This window comes from Pseudorca crassidens, chromosome 7, assembly GCF_039906515.1.
Source record: "Pseudorca crassidens isolate mPseCra1 chromosome 7, mPseCra1.hap1, whole genome shotgun sequence".
Classification (NCBI taxonomy): domain Eukaryota; kingdom Metazoa; phylum Chordata; class Mammalia; order Artiodactyla; family Delphinidae; genus Pseudorca; species Pseudorca crassidens.
In genome coordinates this window covers 20,402,563-20,419,358 of record NC_090302.1, presented here as the reverse complement: position 1 = coordinate 20,419,358, position 16,796 = coordinate 20,402,563, and the positions used below count along the sequence as shown (strand labels likewise).

Here is a 16,796-nt window from a genome sequence, read left to right as displayed (position 1 = left end):
GAAACAGAGGCTCAGACTGAAAAAACATGGGCAAGGTCAAACAACTAGGATGGGGGGAAGTCAGGATTTGAACCTGGGTAATCCAGCTCCAGTGTGTTAACCATTGAGGGAACATAATTTTACTCTTTCTTGATGCCCAAGGGCTGTCACTGTGAGCTTCAACTATCGTATGCGCGATGCTTGTATAGACTCCTAAATTGTGCAGTTGCTTGGCCGGGCCACAAAAAGTCACCCAAGATGCTAAATCTCTGTGTTTGTTTTTAAATTTTTTCTTTTGCTTTTATGTTTATGTTTTAAAACATTTCTTCTTCACAGCATGGTCATGATGATGCCCTCTAGTGGAAAACCAATAACCCATGTGTGTTAAAATTGTTTGTATTGTTAGAGTTGATAAGCAACAAATGAGAAGATTCTCAGGTGAGTTAAGAGCATGAACTTTTTACTTTTATTTTGGCAGCTGGGAGATGGGGGTAGCTTTTTCTTTGTAATTTAAAGCCCAGTTCCAGATACCTCTGATAGTTTTCTGGATAAATGAGGAGTTCGTGTAGATAAATAACGAATTCACATTCCAGGTGTATTTGTTTTGCTTCTGAATTAGAGATGCTTTGATTTCTTCCTTATCCACACCCTGTTCTTGGAGCAGCTGCTCCACCCCTAGCCTATGACACATGACCCAGCTCACTGGCCCACTTGATCTCGCTTGGGCCACTCAGATTCTCTGGCCAGGAGATTGGCAACTAGGATTCAACACTGGAAAAAGTCACCTGTGGGGAGCTGAGCTTGTAGGCCATGGGACTCAGGGACTGAGACCATCATGGGGAGATGCTCACTTGGGTCATGGGCAAGTCAAGAGTGAGCCCAGAAGCTAGGCTGTGGAAATCCCCTGAGCAGAGACTCAGAGTATGAGATATCTGTGTGTGTGTGTGTGTGTGTGTGTGGTAGTGGTGGTGAAGCACACAAGGCCCTGAAAGGGGGGCTTGCTCTGGTCATGTCACAGAAAACCAGGGCCCTGACAGAGCCCCGGCCTCTCTCTGCATCTGGGAGACTGAGACCTTGGGAGAGGCAGAGACTGACCCAAGGTCACCTAGAGGGGATGTGGCTAAGGTGGACTTGAACTCTGCAATGCTTGTTCTGCTTTCGTATCTGGGCAACTTGTTCAGAGGATGGACAGACCATGTCTCCCCTGTCTCTTCTGCCACATTCTCTTCTGCCGGGAATCTGAGGACGAGGCAGATGTCGGCATGGCATGATTTGCTCCAAGTGTCTCCCCAACAGCTGGTTACAGTATCTACAATCCCACCACCTTCCGTTTCCAGAAGTAGCCCTGGGCAAGCGCACACCATGCATCTTGTTCACAGGAGAGATTACTTAATGATTTGAAAAGCCCAGGGTAAGGAAGCTCACACTTATTGAAACCTCAGGCAACTTATACCCAGCCCACAGCCTTAGGAAGGTAGCCCAATCGCTCCCATTTTACAGGGGAGGAAGCTGAGGCTCAGAGACGTGAGGTGACTTGCCCAGGGTCACACAGCAAGTCAGGAGCAGGACTCAAATCTGCTTCCAGAGCCCAGGCTCCCTGCTCGAAAGAGCACAGGTACTGAGTTCTGGAGCCAAGGATAGGCTGAGGTGTCGGGCAGGTTATGAGGTGAACTCGTCTCACAGAATGATTCAGTAGGAATTGTCTGGGCCTCGGAATTAGAGCCATCTGACTCCATAACTTTGGACTCCTTTCTGGGCCTCAATTCCCTCACCTCCAAAGGAGGGTAAGACTGGATGTTCCCTGTGATCCCAGAGAACTTTGTGGGCTAAGAGTGGGACTAGGCCTCTGGAGCCTGAATCGGAGAGACCTAGAGGCAGTAGCTGACAGAGTGCCCATGGTCCAGATTCCAAGGGACTGGACAGTAAGAGCATGGATGCTGGAGCTCAACAGCCTGGCTTCAAATCCCCCTGCTCCACCCACTACTACCATGTGGACTCAAGGAGGTTAAGTTAATGGCTCCAGCCTCAGTTTCCTCATCTATAAAATGGGGATAATAATAGTATCTACCCCATAGTAAGGATTAAATAGGTTAATACACGTTCAGTCAGAGCAGCACTTGGCACTAGGAAGTTTTCGAGGTGTGTTAATTCTCGCTTCCACGCCACACACCCACACTCTTGCGGGTTAGAAGGTTTAAACTTCCAGTCCTGCTGAACATCGACCTCCTCCCAGATGTGGTGGCAGCCCTGGGATGCAGCAGCTGGTCCCCGTGGGCCTGTTTCCTGGTCAGAGTGAGTCCATGATCACTCAGATGTGACACATGGCCTGGCCACCCCCACTGGGACCGCAGGCAGCCAGTCCTGGGCTAAAAATAGTGTTTTTATGAATGGAGCCAGGCAGGGCTGTCCTGGGACCCACAATTAGCCCTTGTGTTAAAACCCAGTCTCTGACTCTCCGGCCCTGACCCTCAGCCCTGCCTCTTCTGTGCTGCTGCTTGGGGGAGATTACTCAGGGTTAGGGGGAGTCTGTGTGATCACGGAGGGGCCTCGGGGAGGGGAGGAGTGCAGTGGTGGGTCCTCTAACAGGTAAGGGGTCCAATTTCTCTGTAACTTTGAGATGTAGGAAGGAAAATCTCCCTTGATAGGGAGGAAATGGAAGTTTTCAGAGTTCACAGCCAGGGGGGAATACAGTCAAATTTGGGCTCCGGATTGGTGTCCCAGCCCCAAGTCTCTTCCCCTCCACCTGCTGCTGCCATGGCACGGCCCACTGGGGAGGGATCCTGACTGGGGTGAGGGCTGGCCTGAGCAGGCTCTCTCTCTCTCCCTGAGGGACGGTGTGGTCATCTCGTGAGGATCAGGGTCAGCCAGGAGGGTCCAGCTCAGTGAGCAGCAGAAGCAGAGCCGAAGCTGAGCTGTAGGCGACCCGGCGGAGCGTGAGGAGGGCCAGGCTCGGAGCGGGCAGGCGGAGCAGCAGGTCCCGGCCCGCGGGAAGCCGAGGCGGGCGTCCGTGTGGCGTGACCTGGGCGCGGCTGGCAGCGGGGAGCCTGTAAGAGGCAGGGTAGGAGCTCAGGGCCCCCAACGGGGATGAAGCCTGGCCATGCCACGGCCCTGCTGAAGGTCCTTGCAGGGCTCCGTACTGCTTGGTCATCTGTCCCCCACTAGACTGTGAGCTTTCTGAGGGCCCAGAGCTTTAGAGTAAGTGAGCAGTGCTCGCTTCGGCAGCACATATACTAAAACTGGAACAATACAGAGACGATTAGCATGGCCCCTGCGCAAGGATGACACGCAAATTCGTGAAGCGTTCCGTATTTTTTAAAGCAATTATACTCCAATAAAGATGTTTAAAAAAAAAAAAGAATAAGTGAGCAGACGGGACTTTTGGCCCGGGACCCCAGGCAACACTGACCTTTCCTAGAGAAGGACTGGGGACCCTGAGGGGGATGGAGAAGGACGAAGGTCCGACTTAGTCTGCTCAGGGACTTCTTCGGCCCCTTGTCAAGGAGGACACTCAGAACTCAGAAAACACTGTCCCCTCCCCTGACCCTCAGGGATAGCCATGCCCAAAGAGGGGTGGCCACAGCCCCTGGCCGGAGAAAAATCAAGAGATAAAGCTGGTGGCCATGCTCTTTCCAAGTTCCTCAAGTTCGATTCCGCGTTGGCCCACAGTGGGTTTGGGGTGGGGAGGTGGCTTTTAGAATGTGGGGAGTAGAGGCCTTTGGGACTTCGAGAACCTTGGAAACTTTCGAGCTTTCAGAATCTCTAGAAGTCTTAAAATCTTGGAAATTTTAGAACCGTTGGAATCTTAAAATCTGGAGCACTTTTAAGATCTTGGACTCTTGACATTCTGGAATGTAGAGGGATTGGAACTGGGGGGTTCTTCTTCTGTTTTCCTTTTTTTTTCTTTTTGGCCATGCCGCGCGGCTTGTGGGATCTTAGTTCACCGACCAGGGATCAAACCTGGGCCCTCAGGAGTGAAATCACGGAGTCCTAACCACTGGACCTCCAGGGTGTTCCCAAACTGGGGCGTTCTGATCTTGGAGTGGAAAGTGCCTTTTTGGTGTAGGGATGGACACTCGCCCACAGACCTGATCCCTCTCTTCCCACCTGTCCTCGGAGCCCAGTGTTTCAAATATCCTGGTCTTGTCCAGCTTTTCATTTAAGATTTTAAAAATAAAAATGTATTGATCATCTTAAATTTTTGATGTTGTGTTTCTTAAGCAAATGATGACAATATTTATTGCCTAATTGGGTTTTTAAGATTCCAGATTTTTTTTTTTTTTTAAGATGATCGTTGCCTCTCGTGTCACCAATTCACCAAACATTCACGCTGGAATGGGGCGTAGAAATCACCTACTTTTTCAGATGGGGAAACTGAGGCCCAGTGGGGGTGGGGGATTTGTTCAGGGTCCTCTGGTGACTCAGAGTCAGATCTGGGCTTCTTGGCTCCTGCATCCGAGCTGTACCCTCCACCTCCCTTTGTGCCCACCCAGCTCCCCTGTTCTTGGTAGCTGCCCCATCTGCTCGGGCTGAGGATTTTCCACGCTTTCCCACAGCTTTCTCCCACGTCCAAGTTTCCTCTCTACAAGATGGGGCCAGGGATTCCTGAGCCAGGTTGAGGCCCACGTGCCTGGAACGTGAGATGCATGTAAAGAGCAGAGACCCTGCCAGGTCACTTCTAGTGATCAGGGTACACCAGGAAACGAGGGAAACAGCAACTCCACTGCAGCTCAGCCAGGGCTCTGGAGTCTGGAAAGCTCTTTGGAGAACTGGTTGTTTGGATCCGGGTCCTTCGTCTCCTGCAGTAGCCTGCGCTGGTGCCCGCCCGTGGAGGCTTCTCAGCCCCTCTCTGCCTCTTCCTCCACCGACCACTGTCCCCTACTGCATCCTCTCCGTCTCAGTGTTTCTGTTTCTTTGTGGCCTCTGCCTCCTCATGGTTTCTCCTGCTTATGGGTCCCGTGAGCGCACACCCTCTGCAGCCCCAGAGTTCCTCTTTCCTTCGTGTATCTCGGCTTTGGCGGTCACTCCCAACTTCTCAGCTTACACTCAATGTCCCCCTACGAGAGGACTTGATTGGTTTGGAAGTCCCCACTAGGACAGGCCCTGGATTAAATGGACTCTCATACATGGGCTCTGATTCTTTGACACCAACTGGGTGTCCAGCAATTCAATTTCACACTAACTCGCCGAGTTAGTGCAGAACCCACGGGTTTAGGGCTCAGTCCCTCAAGACTCTCTCCACTTCAGATGCCAGTCACGAGTCCCAGGGACAACCTGGGATTGAGGGTGTGAATTCTGGGGTTCTCACAACCCCCTTCTCAGGTTCCATAATTTGGTAGAACAACTCACAAAGCTCGGGAACATGCTTTACTATTACCGCTTTATTATAAAGGATACAACTCAGAAGCAGCCAACTGCTTCTCACTGAGCTGGACCCTCCTGGCTGACCCTGATCCTCACGAGATGACCACACCTTCCCTCAGGGAGAGAGGAAAGCCTGCTCAGGCCAACCTCACCCCAGCCAGGATCCCTCCCCAGCGGGCCGTGCCATGGCAGGTGGAGGGGAAGAGACTTGGGGCTGGGACACCAATCCGGAGCCCAAACAGTTGTCTGCGTATCTAGCCATCCCACAGCTGGCTGTCAATCAGTCCAGTCCCTCCTCCTTCCACTTGGATCCCTTCCAACTCACCCCCTCTTCCCTCTTGCCTTGTGTCTACCCAGACACTCAGGTCTACAGTTAGTCGCTGAAATAGGCAAAGCCTTTTCCTATCTCAAGGGATTCACACATGCTGTTCCCTCTGCCTGGAGTGCCCTTCCTTGCCTCCATCCTGCCCCTGGCTAACTCCCCCTCCTCGGGCCTTGCCTGGCCTCCTGCTCTGAATGACAGGCTCCTCTCACATGTGTCCCCTGAACTTTTCCTTAATAATACTCATCAGTCTTTGTAGTGATAAACTGCTTTCATGATTGTTTGCCAAATCACTAGACTGTATGCTTCAGGAAGGCAGGCGTCGGGTCTGCTTTGTTCAGCACCCACCTAGAATAGGCCTGGCTTAGTAGATAGCTGTTGAATGAAAGAATGAAATTGCATCAGAGATAATTACGATATACAAAGGCTTATGTATCTGCATGAATTAGAAAAATAGAAACAACTTGAATATTCAATAGTAGCCAATTAAAAAAATACATTATAGTAATGTACCATGGAATTTACACAGCCACTAAAATCACAGTTTAAAAGCATATTCATACCCAACATGATTAGTCATTAGGGAAACGCAAATCAAAACCACAACGGCTATAATTTAAAAAAAAGGAAAATAACCAGTGTTGGTGAGGATGTGGAGAAACTGGAATCCTCATACGTTGTTGATGGGAATGTAAAATGGTGTCGCCACTGTGGAAAACAGCCTGGCAGTTCCTCAAAAAGCTAAATATAGAATTACCATAACCCAGCAATCCTACTCCTACGTATATATCCAAGAGAAATGAAAACATTTGTCCAGACAAAACTTGGTAGTATACAGATGCTCATAGCAGCATTATTCATAATATCCCAGAAGTGGAAACAACCCAAATGTCGATCAGCTAATGAGGAGACAAACAAAATGTGGCATATCCTTACGATAAAACACTATTCAGCCCTAGAAAGGAAGTACTGGTATATGCTATAACATGGATGAAACTTGAAAACATTATGCTAAGTGAAAGAAGCCAGACATAATTCTATTCATATGATTCCATTTATGTGACTTATACAGAAAGGAAAGTCCATAGATAGAAAGTAGATTAGCGGTTGTCAGGAGATAGGGGAAAGGGGAGAATTGGGACTAACCACTAGTAGGTCAGTTTCTTTCTGGGATGACGGAAATGTTCTGGAATGAGATAGTGGTGATAGCTGTACGACATAGTGAAGATAGTAAAAACCACTGAACAGCACACCTTAAAATGGTGGATTTTATGTATGTGAATTTATCTCAAAAAATTAATTAAGAGTATATTCCATGATAGAGGAGAGTACTCATGATGTATTACAGGGAGACCACAGGCTATTTAATCTACTATGGTCAGTATATACCACAATTTAATCTACTATTTAATCTACTATGGTCAGTATATACCACAATTTCTAAAAATTATTAGAGAAAGAGAGAGAGTAGTATGTACAGATACACAACCACAAACTTAGATATGTAAGAAATATCATGTTTGTCTCAATTTTTCAAGCGGACCAGTGGGAAATTCAGTCTCATTTGGGGGCTCCTTTCCTCTCCCCTCTGTCCACACTAGCAAGAGGGCCCCAACCCCGGCTTCCTTGGGGATGGGGGTTGGAGAAGTTGGGGGTGTCTGGGATTCAGCCTCCCTAGACATCCTCACAGCCATCCCCTCCAGGCCCTGCCTCTTTCCCAATTGGGAAGCCCTTCCCTCTCTACTCTCTCTTCCCCTCCCCTCTCCCTCCCCCTTCCTTCTCGCTGTTCTTAAAGCCACAGCCCTCCCCCCACCATACCCCAAGAACACTTAGGAAGAACTCCTCAGGTGAGCTCAGACATCCTCAAAAGGTGGAAGCAGAGATTTTCTTTAGGAAGCTCTGCCACTCGGCTCTGAAAAAGTACCTTCCCCTGGTCTCTCGCCAGGGATACTGTGGTAACCAAGCTACCTCCTACAGTGGAGAAGGGGGGCAGAGGCAATGCAGACGGAAAAACAAATTATCCTGCTATATATGTGAACAGAAAACAAGACTTTACATTTTTACAGCATTTGTCTCTGGGGGCAGAACGAGGGGGAATTTTCGTTATTCTTCTTCATGCTTGTTTGAATTTTCTACAATGAACATATATTACTTTATCGATTTAAAATAGGATTTAGAAATCCTACCACCCACCATCTAAAAAAACCCAAACCTTCCTCTCCACAAAGCCAGTTCCTCTTTAGTCCTTCCTCCTTCCCTGGCTAGTTACAATCAGAGTGGAAGCGATGCTAAAACGGCACTCTTCACCCCGGTTCGGACAATAGCAAAGCCCTCATGGGCTGAGCAAGGTCGCTGAAATTTGCAAGAAAATGACAGAGAATGCCATGACCCTTGAATGTCAGACACTGAGAAAAGGGAAGGGGAGAGAGGATTTGTGGGAAATTTCTTTGAAGAACGCTTTTGTGTGGGGGGTGGGCTACGAGGGGGCCCAGGGTGTGAGAGGCCTGCCACCTCCTTCACTTTAATGAAGAGAGCTTGACACATGATCCCTGAAGGTGGGGGACACTGGGGACTGGAGAAAGCTCAAGGGGCCTCTGTCAGGGGAGAGGATGACCGTCATGCCAGAGGGTGTTTCCTGAGGCCCATGTGGGCAAGGAGAACTGATAGGCAGCCTGTCCAGTACCTGCCTGAGAGAATATTCTGGAAGAGGGCGGGGTCTGGGGGAGGGCTCTGTGTGGGAGGGCAGAGGGAGAGCACTGGCCCCCTGGGAGCCTCAGACACCCCCGTGAACCTACCCACAAGAAAGATGGCTTCAGGCTCAGAGAGCATCAAGCCAGCTCACCACGGAACCAGCAAGGTCAGAACTTTCCCCATCCTCCCTTTAGCTCTCTTCCTTCCCTACTGCTCGAAGCCTGGTTGGGTAGAAATGGCAGCCTGGACTATGGGGTACAGGGCTGGGGAGAGAAGAAGCTGACCTCTGCCCCTTTTTCTGGACCAGAACATTCTACATGGGTCTGGGCATTCTCATGATTGTCTCAGAAGGACTGTCCTTACCTCAGACTGAGTGGAAAAGTTTCCCCTCCCCTGAGTCATCCCACTGACTGCATTTTAAAGAGAGTGAGATGCAAAAATCAAGCTGTGGTTTTTTTGTTTTTTTTTTTGGTTGCTCTGGGTCTTAGTTGTGGCTCGTGGGCTTCTTAGTTGTAGCTCGTGGACTCCTTAGTTGCGGCAGGCATGAGGGATCTAGTTCCCTGATCAGGGATCAAACCTGGGCCGCCTGCATTGGGAGCGTGGAGTTTTAACAACTGTGCCACCAGGGAAGTCCCAAGCTGTGGGTGTTTTTTTTGTTTGTTTGTTTGTTTTTAAGGGTTTGTGATGATCAGCTTTTATACTTTTGGTTGCAGTATATGTAAATTGATTTTTTTTGAGATATATATATTTTTATTAATTTTTATTGGAGTATAGTGGCTTTACAATGTTGTGTTAGTTTCTGCTGTACAGCAAAGAGAGTCAGTTATACATATACATCTATCCCCTCTTTTTTAGATTCCCTTCCCAAAGGTCACCACAGAGCATTGAGTAGAGTTCCCTGTGCTATACAGTAGGTTCTCATCCGTTACCTATTTTCAAGTTGTGTTTTTAATTACATCACAATCTGACTTCTTCAACTTGCTAGTTCCAATAGCATTATTTTCAGCAGTCGCTTTGAGCCAGGCATGGAGCTACTAACAAAAGTAAGTGCCCTTCTAGCCTCAGAATAATCCTAGAGGCAGGCACTGCCCTCCTAATGATCCCAAAGGAGAAACTGAAGCCTGGAGCAGTTAGAGGACATGTCCTCTGTCACACAGCAGGTATGTGGTAGATCTGAGGGTCTCTGTGACACCCTGTCTGGGCTGACCAGCCTCATCTGTGAAATGGAGATGCAGTGGGCTACCTTGCAGGGCCACCTCAAGGATTCATTCAGAGGTGAGTGGAGGTACCATAGCAGGAGGTGCAGTAAAGTCACACCCTTTTGGGGCCTACCCTCTGCCCCGTCCCCCAGGTCTGTGTCTCTAGGTGGGACCAGAGCTGTGTGTTTAGCCTGGTGGGTCCTCGCATCTGGAAAGCATAGCTTTGCAGGCACATATTGGCTTTTGGATTCTGGAACCCCCCGTCTGTCCCCCATCCTCCATCTCCAGGCAGTTGACAGCAGGAATCCCACAGCCAGGCTGGCGGGGAGGTGAGGACAGGGGAGTCCAGGCTGTGGGAAGGACGGCTGCCTCTCCTGAGAGAGCTGCCAGGGTGAGGTCTGGCTGGCTTCCCCTCTCTCAGGCCAGAGCCCCTGCTAACCTCACTTGACGTCGATGTTTCTGGTTTACTGGGAGCCAGGCAGTACCTGTGAGTCCTCAACATGTGAGAGGCTGAGGTTTTCTCTGCTGCTGTCTGCCTGACACTCTGCTGGCCCTTCCAGAGGGGCCAAGGAATTGGGCTTGCAGAGATCCGGAGCAGGAGGAAATGAGGGACCCTGTGCCCCGCTCCTGGCCTGGAGGCAGAAAGGTCTCAGCCTCCACAGTGGGGCAGCGAGGGGGCAAGGACTCCTGGGCCAGACCCTCCTTCTGGAGGCAGGAGTCCTGTGTTCTGGCCTTGCTTACTGTGTGACCTCCGGCAGGGCTGTCCGCCTCTCTCAGCCTTGTGAGCTCAGGTGTACATAGGGGAAGAAAAGTAATGTTCCCTCTACCCTTCTGAGTTCTTAGCTAAGACTCCTGTAATAAAAGACATTAACAAGAGATAAACAGAAGTTTATGAACATGTATCCCTCGTGAACACATGGGCCATAGCCAGGAAGAGTCACTCCCTGAGATGGCCTAGAATTCAGGCTGAAGGGGTAGGAGGATGCAGATCTCTTAGGATGGAGGAAATGATTTTTAGGAAAGGTGAATGGGCTCCTAGAAGAATAGATGGGAAGCGTGATAGTGTAACAGGGAAGAGCAAAATCTGACTCCATGTTGGATCTGTTTCTTTGACTTTAACCTTTGCTTTTGTTATTAGAATCACACATAATGGCCTGCCTCAGGGAACCCTTCCCCTCTGCCTGAATGTTAAACTAAAGAGGCTTTGTTCAGCTCACAATCTGACCCTGCCCACCTGTAAATGGCTGCAGAAAAGAAGAAATGAACACATTCCCTCCCCAATGCTGGCCAAGCCAGGCAAAACTAATGGCCTTTTTACTTTACTTCCTCAACTCCTCCCCGTCTCTGTTCTAGAAAAGAAACCGTCATCCAGACGCTGATAAGAAGGTTTTGGGGGGACACTAGTCCGCCATCTTCTTGGTCTGCTGGCTTTCCGAATAAAGTCGCTATTCCTTGCCTCAACACCTTGTGTCCCAATTTATTGGCCTGTCATGTGGCGAGCAGACAGGCCAATAAATTAGGTTTGTGATGAAGCTTGTGTGGGTGTGGCATCGATGTCTAGTCTCTACTGTGTCTAGATTCAATTCCCCTGGTTGACGACACTCCAGGGGAGGAGATCGATGACCACTGAGTTCCTTCTGTAGGCTCTATCTGGAGGCAGGTACAGAGAGTTCAGAGGAAGCCTTTCCTTGCATTTGCTGCTGTTTAAGTGCCTACAACTCACAGTAATCGATTTACCAAAGAGACATATATTGGGGTGGTACATTCTGTTACCCTTCACCAAGAAAGAGGGAAGTAGTTCTGCGCTGTGTGTGTGTGGGTGGGGGGGAGTGTATGTTTACATGCTGTGTGCTTGTGCGTGAGTAGGAGTGAGAGCTATGGGGCTTTGGAAACGTGGGGAGAGAATTTTCGGTTGTCACAATGATGGACGTGGGGTGCTATTGACATATAGTGCTGCAAAGCCAGGAATCATAAACGTCCTGCTCTGCACAGGACCGTCCCATGCAGTGAGGGCTGGTTGTATCTCATAGAAATTCTAGGCAAGATAACTTCCAAGGTCTGGAACTTTTGATAGTTTGGGATTATTATTGGAAAAAAAAACGCTTGTTGCTACTTAACCTGGGGAAGAATTTCCTTGCGCTGTTATGGTTACGGAGCCAAAGAATGAAGACACGTCAAAGGTCCCCTTGCCCTGGAAGAGGGTGGGTCTAGTTAACTGGAAAGCCCCTTGTTGGGGGTGACTCCGGGAAGGTTTGGGATGAAGGGCTGGAGGCGGCCGAGTTCCCATCCCTGACACACTGGAGCTGGGTGCAGGGGGAGGGGGTGTGATGGGGAGGAGAGAGGAGACCCTCGTGTGTGGAGTGCTGGGCCCTTGAGGGCGGGATTCCTATGATGCAAACTGAACAGGGAAAAATTCTTGGAGGTGTGGGGTTGGGGAGAAAAGGATGCTTAAAAATGGCAAAGTCTGGGCTTCCCTGGTGGCGCAGTGGTTGAGAGTCCGTCTGCCGATGCAGGGGACACAGGTTCGTGCCCCGGTCCGGGAGGATCCCACATGCCGTGGAGCGGCTGGGCCCGTGAGCCATGGCCGCTGAGCCTGCGCGTCCAGAGCCTGTGCTCCGCAACGGGAGAGGCCACAACAGTGAGAGGTCCGCGTACCACAAAAAAAAAAAAAAAAAAAAGGCAAGGTCAGATGTCCAGTATAAAGTTGTGTTCCACAGTGTAAACGTTTTTCCACGTTCCATCTTCAGTTAGATCTAGGGCACACCGGCAGATGCCTTGGGGGAAGGAGTTTTTCCTGGCCGTTGAGGAAGGGGCTGAGCGTTGCATCTCAGTACAGGCACCAGGGAACTGAGAGAGCGCTTCTGGGGATACCGAACGATCCACACTGAATCAACTCTGAGAAGTCTGGAAGCAGAGAGACTACAAGAAGGCGAAAGCCTCATGCTGAAATCTTGGAGGGGCTTTAGACGGGAGTGAAAGATTCCTGGCAAGCCAGTAATTATAGCCCTAATACTGACGAGCATTTACTGAACGCTTACCGTCAGCAGGTTTGAAGAGGCATGTATTACAGCTTAAATAAGCATGTATTACAGTTAAATAAGCAGTTCCCAGTTGGGGTTACCTGGGTCTAAATCCCGGCCTCTATTATTTCATCGGTCTAAATCGATTACATAATATAAGCCACATGAGGCACGGAGCACCGTCCATGACATACATTTCTCAGTAGAATCAGTGGTCATCGTGACAATGGTCACTGCTCCGTTATCTCCAGGGGCGGGGAGACTGCAGCTGACATTCAGGTTTCCCTGTGTCCTCTCATTTAATTCTCACATCAGTTCCATGAGGCAAATGCTTTATTCCCCTTTGTACAGATGGAGAAATGTAGGCTCGGAGAGGTGAAGCCATTTTCCCTGAGGCCACATAGCTAGCAAGCACTGGAGTCCGGGTTGGAACTCAGGTCTCTCTGACCCCATAGCCCTGTTCCTTGTGCTCCTCCAGGCAGCCTCCGGGATTGTCTCGCAGTGGGGGGAGGTGCCTTGATAGATCATGAGCTCCCTGTCAACAGGCACTGGAAGAGGGTTTTCTGCTCTGGGCAGGAGTGCAGATGATTTCTGGCTCTAGGACTCAACGCTGTGACTCAGTTTTAGGCTCTGGGAAGGGTTGTGGGAATTGCTGGTGAGCTTCCAGGCCTAGTCACAAGGTTGGAGAGCCAGGGTGTGCTAAGAAGGCCCGCAGACCCAGGAGGCCACTGTGCTGCCCTTAATACATATGGAGCTGGTGTGAGTGTGTGTGCACGATAAATTGACACGGTTTTGTTTTCTTCACCAAGAGTGCCGGCCCTGCTGGTGTGGTCACCCCACAAGGAGTCGTCTGCACTCTGGGTCGCAGGTGGTGACACAGGATATGGGCACAAAATTCCAGGAAGAATGACAGGAGGCTTGGTGACCACTGTGTCCCTGACATTCGTTATGCAGAAAGTCTAACCCTTCTGTTCTCCTGGGCTGGGAACACTGCCTCAGGAGACAGTGGGCATGAGAGCCCCACAGGTGGGTCCAGAGGCCTGGGAGCAGAAGACAGTGAGTCAGGACCAGCTGTGCCACCAACCCAGTGGGGGACCTTCGCTTCCCCCATCCAGACAAGAAGGGGCCTGGGCCAGTCTCCTGGGCAGTGGGGAGGGTCCTGGATGTCTGACTTGACATCCTTGGAATTCCCCAAGCTGGGAAGGCTCAGGAGTATTCCCCTAAAAGGCTTGGTTGGGGAATGACTAGCCCAAAGAAGCATTATTGCATCAAAGAAAAGGAAAGCAATTCGATGCAGAAATTTCCTGTAGGAAAGGTAGCAGGAACATTCCCGGGTTGGGAGTGGGGATGGGGGGTACTTTCTTCCTGCTTAGGGCATGTGACCGCTCCAGGGGAAAAAGAACAGCTGCTCCCACCTCAGGACACAGTGTGAGAAAATGGGCTGGAATTATAGCAAGAGGGATTAAGGTTAGACACTTAGTTCAACCAGATAAAGCATTCACTTGGATCACTTACTCTGAGAGGGATTCAGTCTGAAGTTGTAAACAGGTTTAACAAGGCTTAGAGAAATGGAGAAGTATGGGAAAGGTAAGTTTTCAAATCAACAGTGGAGTTTTAGTATCGGCCATATTCCTGGTACTGTGCTGGGTGTGTTGGCAATGGGTACGTGGTCCTTATTCCCCAGAAACTTGTAGCACATTGCTAGAAGAAAGAGCCTGAAAACCAGTCAAAAGCTAAACAAACAAACAAACAAAAAATCAAAGTTCAAATCCAGGATGTAATATTTATTGAGCACTTGCTGGGCGCTAAGCCCTTTGCATTCACGAGATCATGGAATGAATGAAAAAAATAACCCTATTTTGTGGAGGGAGAAGTGGGCTCAGAGAGGTTTCATCCCGTGCCTGGGGCCACACAGCTGTTACGCGGCAGAACTGCCTTTCTTCAGTGTGCCACATATTCCCACGCTAGATGCCCAAGCTGGGGACCTTTCTCATTCCTTCTCTGTACCAGGTGCTGTGCCGCATGGTGGGGGTCCTAGGGACAACAGGCCAGCCCCCATCCTCATGGGTTTACCCTCTATGGCTGGTTCAGAGGAGGAATTCTTGCTACGGAAATTTGGTATCTGCAGACCCATTCCAGAGGCATTCAAGGCAGTGAGAAGCCCAGGCAGGGGTGCAGGGGCTCAAGGAAGGTGGGATAGGAGAGGTCACCAGGAGATCAAGGCTTTCTGTGGGACGGTGGTCAGGCTAGGTGAGGACAGATGTCCCTAACTCTAGGGTTAGTCACGAAGGGGAGGTCACCGTGGATGGAGAACTTCCAGGAGCCCCTGGCTGTAGCGCCTGGATTTCCAGCATCCCAGGCATATAGCGAACACTGCCCTTGGAGACAGGATGGGAAGGTGGTTAGGGGCACAGGTTTTGGAATTGGGCAGATCTGGACTCAGCCCAGCTCTAGCTCTGTGTGACCCTGAACAAGTTACTTGCCCTCTCTGAGGCTCAGTTTCCCCAACTGTTAAACAAAAATACTTTCCTCTCAAGGGTTGGCCCAGTGCTTGGCACGTTATAAGCCCCCCATCTATGGGGGCTGCTATCATTCAGTTATGATTGGGCAATTCTTGCCTCTGCTTGCTTTCTGGTCTCAGTTTCCCAGATAACAGGATGTCTCCTGAGCAGCTCTGAGAGGCCAGGGCTCTGTCAGAGACTCTAGGCAGGGGCTGACCAGAGCCTGGTCCCCACGGAGATCAAATTTCCAGCCCCTCAGTGGAGCCAAGTAAACACAGGGGAGACAGCGAGGCTCCCTCAGCTGCCCACTAACAACCAGATTCCTGAGGCCACCGCAGCCGCAGCTGCTCTCTCTGATTGTGTCTGGCTCCAGTGTCCCCAGGCCCTGCTTCTGTCACCCTCATGAGACCCTGGGGTTTAGGGTATGGGTGTGGAAGAGGCGCTGCAAGCCAGTTTCGTGGTGTCGGTGGCGGCCAGTGTGTCAGCTGCTTCCAGGTACAGATGGCTTGTCTCTCAAAGTTTTCCTTTCCAGATCCCTCCTTCCTCTGTTGGTGATTTCATGGACCACTAAAGCTGCTGACAGATGAGATAGAGTGCAGGATGCTAAGAAAACTCCCTCCCCCAGCCCTGCAGCTGCTGCACCCCCATTCATCCAGGCCAAGGTCAGTGGCCCCAGTTTTACAACCTCTAAATTCTTCTTTACTCTCTGACTTTTTACTTTCCAAGAGAAATCAGCATGTATTTACTGAGCACATCTATGTACTAGGCATATGTAGCAAAACCCCAGTCTTTAAGGATTTTATCATTTCTTCCTGGTGAACTCCTACCCGCCCTCAAAGCCCAGTTCAAATATCCTCTTCCATTTCTCCATGCTATTCATCTCATGCCACTTCCTCAGTGGTTCTCTGCACGTGGTCATGTGAGCTTTTCAGCAGCTCTTTGGGGCCAAGCTTCCTCCCACTTGAGAACTTTCACTGGTGCTGCCCGCTCCGATCTCACCATTCCCGAACAAACCATATTCACTCTTCAGAACCTAGGGCCCCTGGACTTTACCCCCAAGGGGTATAAAGATGCCCAAGATCCCCAAGGGGTTCTGTCAGTTAAACATTTACAGTGTGTTATTTGATTCCTGTCTGTCTCCCTCCCTGGACTATAAATTCCACGGGGGCAGGGAGTGTGTGTCTTGTCTTTGTTTACTTTTGTCATCTTGGGTCTGGTATGTGGAGGACTCTCAGTATGCATCTGCTGAATGGACCCGCTCTTCCATGAAGTCTTCCCTGATTTCCTCAGGCACTGTTTCTCTCCTGTCTTCATGTTTCTCATCACTTTCTTTCTTGTCCTACTTTGTTTATTCTGGAATATTTATACATATAGAAAAGTGCACAAAATATGTGTACAGTTTAACAAATAATTTTAAAGCAAACACCCACTTAACTCCCACCCAGGTAGAGATATAGAACACAATCAGCAAGCAGAACTCCCTGTGTGCCTTTCTCTTCCCACTAGAGTTAGCCATGACCTTAAGTTTTGATCATTTCTTGCTTTATTTTATAGTTTTGTTACTACAAAGGCATTCCTAAACCACAGAGTTTCATTTTGCCCACTTTTTGGAACTTTATGTGCACAGAATCATACTGCACATATTTTTGTGTGGGCTTGGCTTCTTTGGCTCAATATTATGTTTGCGAAGCTCGTCCACATTGGGGTGTATAATTGCAGTTCA

General features: G+C 49.8%; 1 non-coding gene across 1 annotated transcript; it reads left to right on the top strand.

Annotated features, from left to right (window-relative positions):
* The first annotated feature begins 3,185 nt into the window (after positions 1-3,185).
* On the top strand, positions 3,186-3,292 carry LOC137228476 (U6 spliceosomal RNA). The gene has a single exon (XR_010945266.1). It is a non-coding gene; the product is annotated as a U6 spliceosomal RNA (small nuclear RNA).
* Positions 3,293-16,796: the final 13,504 nt, after the last annotated feature.